We start from the raw sequence: 10841 nt of genomic DNA on the forward strand, positions 1-10841 counted from the left end.
ACCACAGTAGATAATAAAAACAGGAAGACTGCTGAGCATAAGTCACACATTCTCTTGTTCTTCACACATTCAGGAGTATTAGCAATTCCATGGGACCTAGTTCAGATGAGGAGGAATCAAATGACAGCTTGCTTCAAACTCCCTGCCATAGTGCAGATAGATTCTGCAGTGCCCAAATCAGTCCTAATATTCACATGGACAGGAATCTATTGACATTTTACAGCAGTTAAATAAATGCACACGTTAATTTGGGCCCAAGACAAGATGCATATGGCACTGTATGACTTGATTAACAGCAAAACTGGATTTCACATTGAATTTGAGAAGATTTATTAAACCAGAAAAGAAATGAATAAAATATAAATCATGTATTGGTAATATAGTACTCTTACCCCAAAGCAAGAGATGGAGGTGTTCGTACATCCATCAAACATTAGAGGTGGAAAGGGCCACAGAGAACATTTAGTTTCACCCACTGAGAATCCAGGAGAGGAAAGAGAAGGGAAGGAACTTGCCCAATGTTATCCAGCTAAATTGTGGCAGAACCAAAAATAGAAATCAAGTCTCCTGACTTCTGGTCCAATGAACTGTCTGAAAGAGAACACATAATTGACAATGCAGTTAATATCTTCTGTTTAGTTCAAAAGTCTCAACTTAGGCATTGAGTAAGTCTAGATCCAGGTTTCATCTTGTTGTTTTTTTTCTCGTTACTCCAACTTTATCTCATAATTATCATTGGATAGATTTACCTTTTACTAGATCATATGCTGTCAAAACCAAACCTATTATTTGCAAAGCTTTAGAAGTTTTATCTGGGAACGGTAAAGAGCTTTAGCTTATGTTTGAGGAAATTTGATACAGTCAAGAGAATTCAGAGACAAGAGATTGGGGCTATAATCTTAGCTTTGACATTTCATGTAACTCAATGGATATATATTTACCTTTCTTGCTGCTGTTTCTTTATCTATAAAATGGGCATAAAATGTTTTCAGTAGCCCTCTGCAGAATTATTATGTGGAAAAGGCTTCATAAAAATAAAAGTTCTTTAGGAAGTTGAAAGCATTATATAGATGTGAGACATTATTATTTGGGTTATTGTTATTTTGATATATATACATATGTGTATATATATATGTCATAGTAGCAATATAAAAGTGCTATACATAAGTTTTTTTTAATCCTTATTTTCTCTTCTAGAATTGATAATGAGTATCTGTTCCAAGGAAGACAAATGGTAAGGACTGAGCAATTAAAGTAAAGTGACTTGTCCAGGTTCACACAACTCGGAAGTGTCTAAGGCCAGATTTGATCCAAGGACCTCCCATCTCCAGGCCTCATTCTCTATCCATTGAACCTCCTAGCTGCCTCTATACTTCTTAGTTTTCATAAATATGTTCACTTATTTGATGCACAAGGGATCTGATCTTGGCTAGCAAAATGTTAAATAACACTGACAAGCCTATACATTCTCCATGAAGTTTAGTTTTAGTTGTTGGATTAGAGAAATGTTTTTTTTTTCCTCAACCTGAGGCTCTCCTGGCTCATTTTTCCACATGGGCATTGGTCAGACAGATTCTTTCAAAGAATTAATTACTCCTTTGAGTAAATTAAACACATCAATCTAGTCCAATTCAATATCTCAGAGACATTGTTTATCAAATGGCACATTCCTTATCTCTGAAAGTTAATGCCATTATTCTCAGAACTTTCTCTAATAGAGTCCTTACACATTGAAGAAATCTAAAGGATAATGGAGATTTTTATATCTCTTTTTTTTTCGACTTCTTTAAGACTACTTTCAAACAGACAACTTTTATTCTTTTTCACAAGCAAATTTCTTGAATAAAAATATAGGGATAATTTATGTGGTAAACTCTTGACCCAATATTTGACCAGAATTTTCTATGTACTAGAAATGTAACATAATAACTTTATAAAATGACTATCAGGAATGGCAAGATGCAAATATGCTTTGTGAACAAATGCAATAAGATTACATTATAATTCATTCTGATTTGGTTTCAAATTTTAAATTTGACTAATTCAAAATATATATGAAATAAATACACACATATGTATATACATGATTTGAAAATGGATAATCATTATAAGACCTACATATAATACATGTTTATTTATTTTTAACCAAAATATTTCATTAAATCTCAAGAACTGAAAAGAATTTAAGTGATCTAGGCTAATACAGAAATCTTTCTAGAATATTCCGAATAGTCAATATCCTCTTGAACACTTTCAGTGATAGCAAGTTCACAATTAACATTTTGGACTGCTCTAATTAGTAATATTCTTTTGTCTATGGAGCTGAAATTGTGCTCTTTAGATTTCTACTTATTGGGTCCAGTGTTATTCACTTTAATAGGATAGAAAGAATCTGCTTTCTCTATCAAATAATAGTTGACCAAATATTTGAAGATGGCCATAATGAATTATTTAAAATGTTTCTTTTCTAATTTTATAAATATTCACTTTAACATTGTTTATAAGCTGCTCACCATTCTTGTCACCTGTGTGCAGCAATTTGCCAATGTCCCTCTTAAAGTATGTTTCCCTTCCACCATTGATTCCCTGGGCATCTATACCCAAAAGACATCAAAGAAAGAAAGTTGTTCTGTAAACTTCAAGTACTCATAGTAGTATTTTTTGTAATAATAACAAACTGGAAACATTTTTTGCAGCCATTACTTGAGAAATTACTAAGAAAATTGTGATTCTGGAAATGTCACAGAAGATTATCATGATGTAAAAAATGACAAATGAAGAATTGAAAGAAACATGGCAAGATCTGAAGGAAGTTATTAAGAACAAGTGAGCAGAAAAAGCGAAACTATACACAGTCTCTCACAATGATGGCAATAATGTACAGGAATTTTTCATCTATTTTTCGTATAATGATAACCCTTTCAATCTGGTGGAACCTATGGAATTTCCCATAAAATTGCATTCATTAATAATTGAGGGAAATTCTAAATTTTATTAGCAATTAGTGAAAATGAAAATGCAATTTTCCCACATCCATATTCAGCCACCCTGAAATCTATCCATTTGAGTTCCAAGTTATGAACACCGGAAATTAAAACAAAGCTAAAAGACAAATATGCTTAGATGAATTGCAATGATAAATCTAGAAATAAGGGGTGAAACATTTCTTCACTTCAGAAATGTGAGTGTGATAAGGGGTATTATTATTACTAATAAACAATATTACCTTCATTTTATATACAGCTTTGAGGCTTACAAAGCACTTTATATAAATTATCTCATTTTATTCTAGCAACCACTCTGTGAACTAGGTGCTTTTATTGTGTACATTTTATAGAGGAAGAGACTGAAGGTCAGAGAGAAGTGATTTGTCTGGAGACATACAGCTAGAAAGTGTCTCAGGCAGCATTCAAACCCACATCTTTCTAATTTTAATTTTAGTGCCCCAACATTGAATTTGCTGTCAGTTTTGCTCATCTGGTTCAATGTGTGTTTGTGTGTGATGTTGGAAAAATGACTGTGATGTAAACAACAAAGTCATCAATAAAACATAAAAATAATAAAAAGGAATCTAGTGAAATTCCCATTTTACTCCAACTGAACTTTAGAATTGTAATAGTGTGAGTGAAGATTGCTTTAGCCTTCTTAGTAGTTACATTCCTCTGGTGACTTCATTTTGACTACTGTTTAACTTTAATCTGATGGGAAGAGTAGAAGTGCAATACACTAAAAATATATGATTGATTAACCAGAAGACTTCAGTCCCTTAACAGAAAAGGCTCTAAGAATGGATTCCTTTCATTTCCTTAGTCATTTACTATTTTACTTTCTTCTTCTCATATTTATTTTTTCTTCAGGACCTGTTCCTGATGTGTATTAAACTGGGTAGATCTGTGATTTCCTCTTATTTAATCATGAATTTGTGTCCAATGGAGTCACTGTTGCAAGATTCATCTCTGCCTCATGCTTGTTAAGATTTTGAAATTATGGTTATTTTTTATCACTTCTTTCCCACAAAATGAATAGTAAGAACAAAAAAAACTCCAAATTTACACAGCCCTTTAAGATTATAAAGTATGGCCCCAGAAGTTAGCCTTTGGTTAACCTGGATTATGTTATATTGATGCTAAAGAGAAACTATCAAACGCTTCACATAACCAAATAGAAAATGTACAACAGGTGGAGAGATGACATTTCAGATAGTCAATTACTTAAATGCTCTCATAAACTAAAGGACACAACATTCTTTCCCATGCAGTTACCACTGGAGAGATAAAACAATCAAAATTAAATTCATAAAGGAACATGCTACCAGCATAATAAATACAAAGCTCTTAATATCCAGTATGTATGTGTTTAACTGCTTATTAGTATTGCTATGGATTAGTATTGCCTCCTTGGCATTACTGACCTCATAAATAAATATGAATAACTGTTTTTCCCCTGAGCTGTCAACACCAAGTTAATTTTCACCCATCTCCAGCTCCTTATAAATATTCCAGACAAGGATCAAGTCAGACTGCTAATCTGGCACTTTCTCTAAATTGTCCCTCCAGGCTACAGTAACCCCCAAAAAACTTAAAAACAAAAAACAAATCTTAAAATTGCTGCTTCTGCATGTTCATTTCCCTCCACCACCACCCTTACTCCAGGTTCAATAAGAAGAAAGCTCTTTAAAGTGTTATGTGTAAACCCTTTTATCTTACAGAGGTACTCCATGAATCTGACAGTACATCAATCTGCCTCAACTTCAACCTTAACCAAAACAAAGCTGCCAAGCTCACATTGAGTTGGTAACAACAGATTCTTAGTTCAGAATCACACCTAATGGATGAATTAGCTCCAGCTGGCTTCTACCTTCAGGGCAGTCTGAAATATTCCAGTAGTCCAAGAAAGGAGAGGGAAGAGTGGGGTTAGGGGGGCTGTCATTTATATTCACTCTTCAACAAGGAGGGTGGTGGCAGCTTGTAAGCTTCTAGGTGGGGTTTATAATTGGCCACATTAAGACTGGCAAACAGCCCTTGGCAACTCTTCCTATGATGCATAACAATAAGACCTGTATTAAAAATCGAAAGACACAGCACCTCATCATTACAAACAAATTAGGCTGGCTTGGCATGTGATTTGCTGTCTCTGGACTCCCATTCTAAATCATTTCCTCACCCCAAATAAACAGGTCCCAAAAAATCCTCTACATAAAAGGTTCTGTCAGGCAAGCATCCTTCAGTAGCTCTGAACATTTTCCTTGTTCTTACCAAATAGATCTTACTCCAACCTAAAGTGGTTAATAAACAGAAAGGTTCCGTTGCCATTGTGTGTACAACACCTTAACTACAGGCTACAATTTGTGAGGCATCTCATTGCCAAACAATGCTCAGCTACACGCTTATATTATTCTGTTATGTAACGGAAATGCTGGTTTAGAATGCCTGCTCCATGCCAGAAGAGTGCACAAATCATGATCATAGTTTGATCTATGACCTGCAAGAATTGCACATTATGATTTATGAATCATTGATCGTCATTAATTATATATTACATAGGAATGGTATCTTTGGCATATAGAAATGCACATTCCACACACAGCTTTGCCATCTTCCGGTATATTTAGCTGAAAACCTTCATCTCACCAGCCAGATACAAGTATAAGTCTCACATGTCAATGTACCGGGAGATCTAAATTTTTTCAAATGTATGCACCAGCTACCCCATCAGAGATTATTGGGGGACATCAGTTTCTTTTGAATGGAAGACCCCAGGCACTGAAAACTTGGCAGAGAGAGCTTTCTTCTTGTAGTTTTTATTCTTGCTAAAGCATTTACATTTCTTGAACCTGGAAACCAGTTCCTTCTTTTCTGTCATCCTAAACTCTCCATTCTAACACACCCTAAACTCTGGATTAGCTCCTTTCTTCCACCGACCTTATCCCGCAGATAAACTAAACAGGAATTGCTTCTGTTAAGAGATCAAATGTTCCTAAATAGAGGAAAGCATTAAGTGCAGACTTTCACACACGCATACACGTGTCCTATGCGTCCTGCACCCATATGTCCACCTGTATTTTGTGTAAAGAAGTGGAAGGGAGTAAACTGAAAGCTAAACATTCAAGTTACTGAAGTGTAATCATTCCATTCGCAGTTGCCTATAGGTTTGCGCTGTCCAGGGCTTGGTACTTACCGCCCTCTTGGATTCTTTACATCCTCCGGGAACCCTGACAGATGCGGAGCAGCTGCGGGTCCCAGGCATCACCAAACCTCTGCCTGACTCCCTCCCGCCAAGCCGGCCCCTGGATAGGGTTTCGGGACAGCCCCAAGTGCCTCACCTCCTCCTGCCTCCTTCAGAGCCCGGACTAGCCCAGGTCCTTTCCTCTCCCTCCCACACGCCCTCTCCGTAGCAGTTGCTGCCACCGCTGCCAGGCTCCAGGCACTCGCCTTCCTCACCTGCGCTGCTCCCCACCTGGTTTTGTCTGGAGCTGGGCTGGCCCAGGTCAGGCTCATCTGCAGCAGGAGAGACTTCCCGGGGAGGGGGCGGGCCGGGACTGGAGTCGGGGGGGCGGGAGGGCTGCGCGAGCTCCCATGGTGCTCGGGCTCGCTAGGCTCGCTGCGGGCAGCCCCGGGAAGGCTCCGGACCTGTCGGGCGGCGGCTCCCGCTGCTCGACTCAGGACTGCCTCCTGCAGCCTGGCGCCTGCCTCCACCAACGCCACTGCCTCCACTGCTCGCCTTTGTGTCTCTGGCGGCGCGGCAACGTCACCCGCAGGCTCAGGACCAGCTAGGAGGGCTAGAGAAGGAGTCTAGAGGTTGGAGACGGGGAGCTGGCCGGCGCCTGGGGCTCAGTCCCATTTGCACCTGCCACTGCCTCTCGTCCTCCATACCCCTCTGTGAGCTCTCTCCGCGCACTCAGGCGAAGGGCTCTGGGAGAGAGGCAGAGCTCAGCTGCGGGAGGGGGTGGGTCCGGGAGGAGGGGTAGAGACCATCTGCAAACCCGGGCAGCAGCATGGACTCCTACTTGAGTGGAGCAGGACCTGGTGGGGAGCTGGAGGAAACGAGGGAGGGAGCTGTGGTGGACAGCGAGGGAGGTCTGACAAGTACACAGAACTGTGTTTGCTTGGGTCCTTTCCATCTGCAGCGCGGGAGAAGAAACCCTGTATTTGAGATCCAGTTTTCAGGAGCAATTTTTCCTCTCCCCTCAGACTTCCCCTCTGAAGGTGACTGCAGCCGCTAGCTGACAAGCAAGCAGTTTGTACGTGTGTGCGCGCGCGTGTGCATGAACATATATCTATTGAAATTAAAAAAGCGTTCCCTTTGGTGCACCCCAGTTTAGTGTCCCTTTGCAGGCTAATGTTCCGGATTTCAGGAACTCCGCAGCCATTTGGAAAACCCTGGACAAAGTGATCAGCTTTGTTATCGATTTTCCCTCCCAGGTCCTATCTTGGTTTAATTGGTACCTAGATTGTAAGGCTGGTAAGTCATGTGATCATATACTTCCTCCCCAAACATACATAAGCTAGAATGCTTTTTAAAAGTAAAATAATATCCATTTGGCCAGGGAATCACACAGATCAGGGCAATAGGACTGAAACCTAGTTGTAGCTGCAACTATCATTTCAAGACCTTTCCCAGTAGGCTGGAAAAGCACACAATACTAAAAGGCCTTTCCGTTCAATGAAGACAAAAAACAAAAACAAAAACAGAAACAAACAAACAAAAAAAATGTAAAAAGCCAGAACAAGTCTCTGGAGGTGAGACGATCCCATGGAAAAGAAAACCCTTCAAATCATTGTAATAGAAATGTAATACCCTGACATTTCGGAAGTCCTGTACTTCATTAGCCTTTTGGAGAAGCAAAGAAAACATCAGTTAAAGATTTGCTACCTGGGAGTAGTTTGAGCTCATGCTCTCTTAAAGTTCAAGGGTGCTAGCTCAGAACACAACTACATTTCAATGGTGTTTTCAATGTTAGAGTCAGTAATGGGATTGAGAAGATCTTCCCAAGATATTCCATTTTTAATGAAAAACTACTTTGGACAGAATTTCATTGTATAGTATACAAATGCCATTCCTCAGATGGAACAAAACAGTAATAAACTCATAAGGAATAAAAACAGCATTGCCCCCACAGCACTGCCTAGCACGCACAAAAAAACACTCAGCTAACAATCATTTAACCAAGAAGACAGAAAATAGCCTTTTGTTAGACTGTGTGGTCTGTGTGTATGTGCTAACGGTATGGAATCATAAGAGAATTCCATTTTAGCACTCACAGCAGCTAAATAAAAATATTCACCCCCTTTGTTTTGTGGTTCTGTGGATGTTTCAAGGGGTATAGTTACATTGTCAGGAACAGTACTTTTAACAGCAAGTACTTCTAATGGTTATTATTTCATTGGTTCACTCTAAGAAGAATATAATCATGGTTGGTTCTATATGATGTTAGACTTTTTTACCCTGTACTCTGGACTTTATGTAATGTAGTCCCTTATGACAGTGATGGCAAAACTTTTAGAGACTGAGTGCCCAAAATGCAACCATTGGTCTGCATGTGAGCCCCCCACCTCACCTTACCCCAGATAAGGGAGGCAGGAAGGAGTCCCATTGGGCTGCTGGGCAGAAGGGACATGGTGAGTGAGATGTCCTAAGGTGTGTGTATGTGGGGAGAGGGAGGGAGCAGGCCCCTCTGGAATGCATGCCATAGGTTCACCAACAGAGCCTTATGATCTCACTTCCAAAATCAGAAATCCATTATGATTGACTCATGTTTTAAAAAAATGAGAATGGGGTGTGGCAAAGTTGGAACATTAATGCATTGCTGGTGGAGTTGTGAATTGATCCAAACATTCTGGAGGGCAATTTGGAACTATGCCCAAAGGGCGCTAAAAGACTGTCTTTCCTTTGATCTAGCCATAGCACTGCTGGGTTTGTACCCCAAAGAGATAATAAGGAAAAAGACATGTACAAAAATATTCATAGCTGCGCTCTTTGTGGTGGCAAAAAATTGGAAAATGAGGGGATGCCCTTCAATTGGGGAATGCCTAAACAAATTGTGGTATATGTTGGTGATGGAATACTATTGTGCTCAAAGGAATAATAAAGTAGAGGAATTCCATGGGAACTGAAAAACCCCCAGGAATTGATGCAGAGTGAGAGGAGCAGAACCAGGAAAACATTGTACACAGAGACTGATACACTGTGGTACAATCAAATGTAATGGACTTCTCCATTAGTGGCAATGCAATGATCCTGAACAACTTGGAGGAATCTATGAGAAAAACCACTATCCACATTCAGAGAAAACACTGGGAGTAAAAACACCTACAAAAAACAACTGCTTGAATTCATAGGACAAAGGGATATGGTTGGGGATGTAGACTCTAAATGGACATCCTAGTGCAAACAACAACATGGAAATAGGTTCTGATCAAGGACACAAGTAATACCCAATGAAATTGCGCATCTGCTACAGGAAGGGTAGGTGGAGGGGAGGGAGGGAAATAAAGTGATTATTGTAACCAAAAAAAAAATTAAATTAAAAAAAATAAAGTGAAGCATGAGTTGGTATGAGGGCTTTAATCTAAAAAAAAATGAGTTGAGAGTAATTGTAAATAGAGCTACATCTTCCTCTTATGAATCTTTAAGTCTTAATGAAGATCATGGTCAAGGAAAGTCTTGAGAAATTGATCTCTTTGTCATTTAAAAGAACTGGCTTTTTTTTTTCATGTTCCCAGGCTTGAAACTTCAGCATTATGCCCAAACTCCCTAATTCCACATAGATAATTAGTAGATAAATATTTCCATTTCTATGATATTACATCTCTCGCATTGGATTCTTTCTCTAAACAGTCATCACCTTAGTTCAAATCTTTATCACCTCTCAGCTCCCTGACATTATTTCAGTGGCGTCCTAATTATCTCCTTGCCTCAAGTCTCTCTTCAATTCAGGACATCCTTAGAGTAACAGATTTTTCTTAAGCACAGATCCAATCATATCATTCCCCTACTCAATCAACTCTGGTGGCTCCTGATTGGCTCTAGGATAAAATATATACTCCTTTCTTTGACTTTTAAAGTCCTTTTCAACCTGACCCCAAAGTATCTTTGCAGTCTCAAATGCATTTTATCCACTCCTGAAATTTGGGTTCCAGCCAAAAATAGTTTTGTTTCTCTTCTCCTCACACTTAACTCTCTACCTAATAACTCCTAATCTTTATGGTGTTTATTGTGCCTGGAATGAACTCCCTCCTTAGCTTATAGAATCTCTCTTTTCATTTAAGATTCATACCAAGCAACATGTCCTATTGCTGTTGCTGTTGTTCAATTGTTCTATTATGTCTGATTCTTTGTGGTCCTACAGAATAATGTACACCAGGCCCTTCTATCCTCCACTATCTTCCAAAGTCTATTCAAGCTCACGTTCATTGCTTCCATGACATTATCTATCCATCACATACTCTTCTGTCCCCTTGTCTTTTTACCTTCAATCATGAGCAACATCAGGGTCTTTTCTAAAGAGTTCTGTCTTCTTATTACATGGCCAAAGTATTTAAACTTCAACTTCATCATTTGACTTTCCTAGTGAATAGTCTGAATTAATTTCTTCAAGAATTGACTAATTTGATCTTGCTGTCTAAAAGAGTCCAAAAGTCTTCTCTAGTGTCACAATTTTAAAGAATCAATTCTATGGCTTGCAGCTTTCCTCATAGCCCAGCTCTGATAGCCACATATCACTCCTGGAAAAACCACAGCTTTGATTATATAGACCTTTGTTAGCAAGGTCATCTCTCTGCTTTTTAGTTTTGCTGGCAATATGTCCTACATGTAGCTTTTCTTGATCCTTTGCAACTAAT

The 10841-nt window shown here is 39.0% G+C and overlaps 1 protein-coding gene across 4 annotated transcripts in view; it reads right to left on the reverse strand.

Moving 5' to 3' along the window:
* MINAR1 (membrane integral NOTCH2 associated receptor 1) overlaps positions 1-7089 on the reverse strand; it is a 44914-nt gene extending 37825 nt beyond the window's left edge. The window contains exons 1-2 of one of the 4 annotated variants that reach the window (XM_007479290.3): positions 6457-7089; positions 393-591 (exon numbers count right to left, since the gene is read on the reverse strand). The gene's annotated coding sequence lies outside the window, so the exon portion shown is untranslated. Of the gene's footprint in view, positions 1-392; positions 592-6177 lie in introns of all 4 variants that reach the window. The other 3 variants (XM_007479289.3, XM_007479288.3, XM_001363485.4) reach the window with 3 other exon arrangements.
* Between the last annotated feature and the right edge of the window lie 3752 nt (positions 7090-10841).

The sequence above is a fragment of the Monodelphis domestica genome, chromosome 1 (assembly GCF_027887165.1).
Source record: "Monodelphis domestica isolate mMonDom1 chromosome 1, mMonDom1.pri, whole genome shotgun sequence".
Classification (NCBI taxonomy): domain Eukaryota; kingdom Metazoa; phylum Chordata; class Mammalia; order Didelphimorphia; family Didelphidae; genus Monodelphis; species Monodelphis domestica.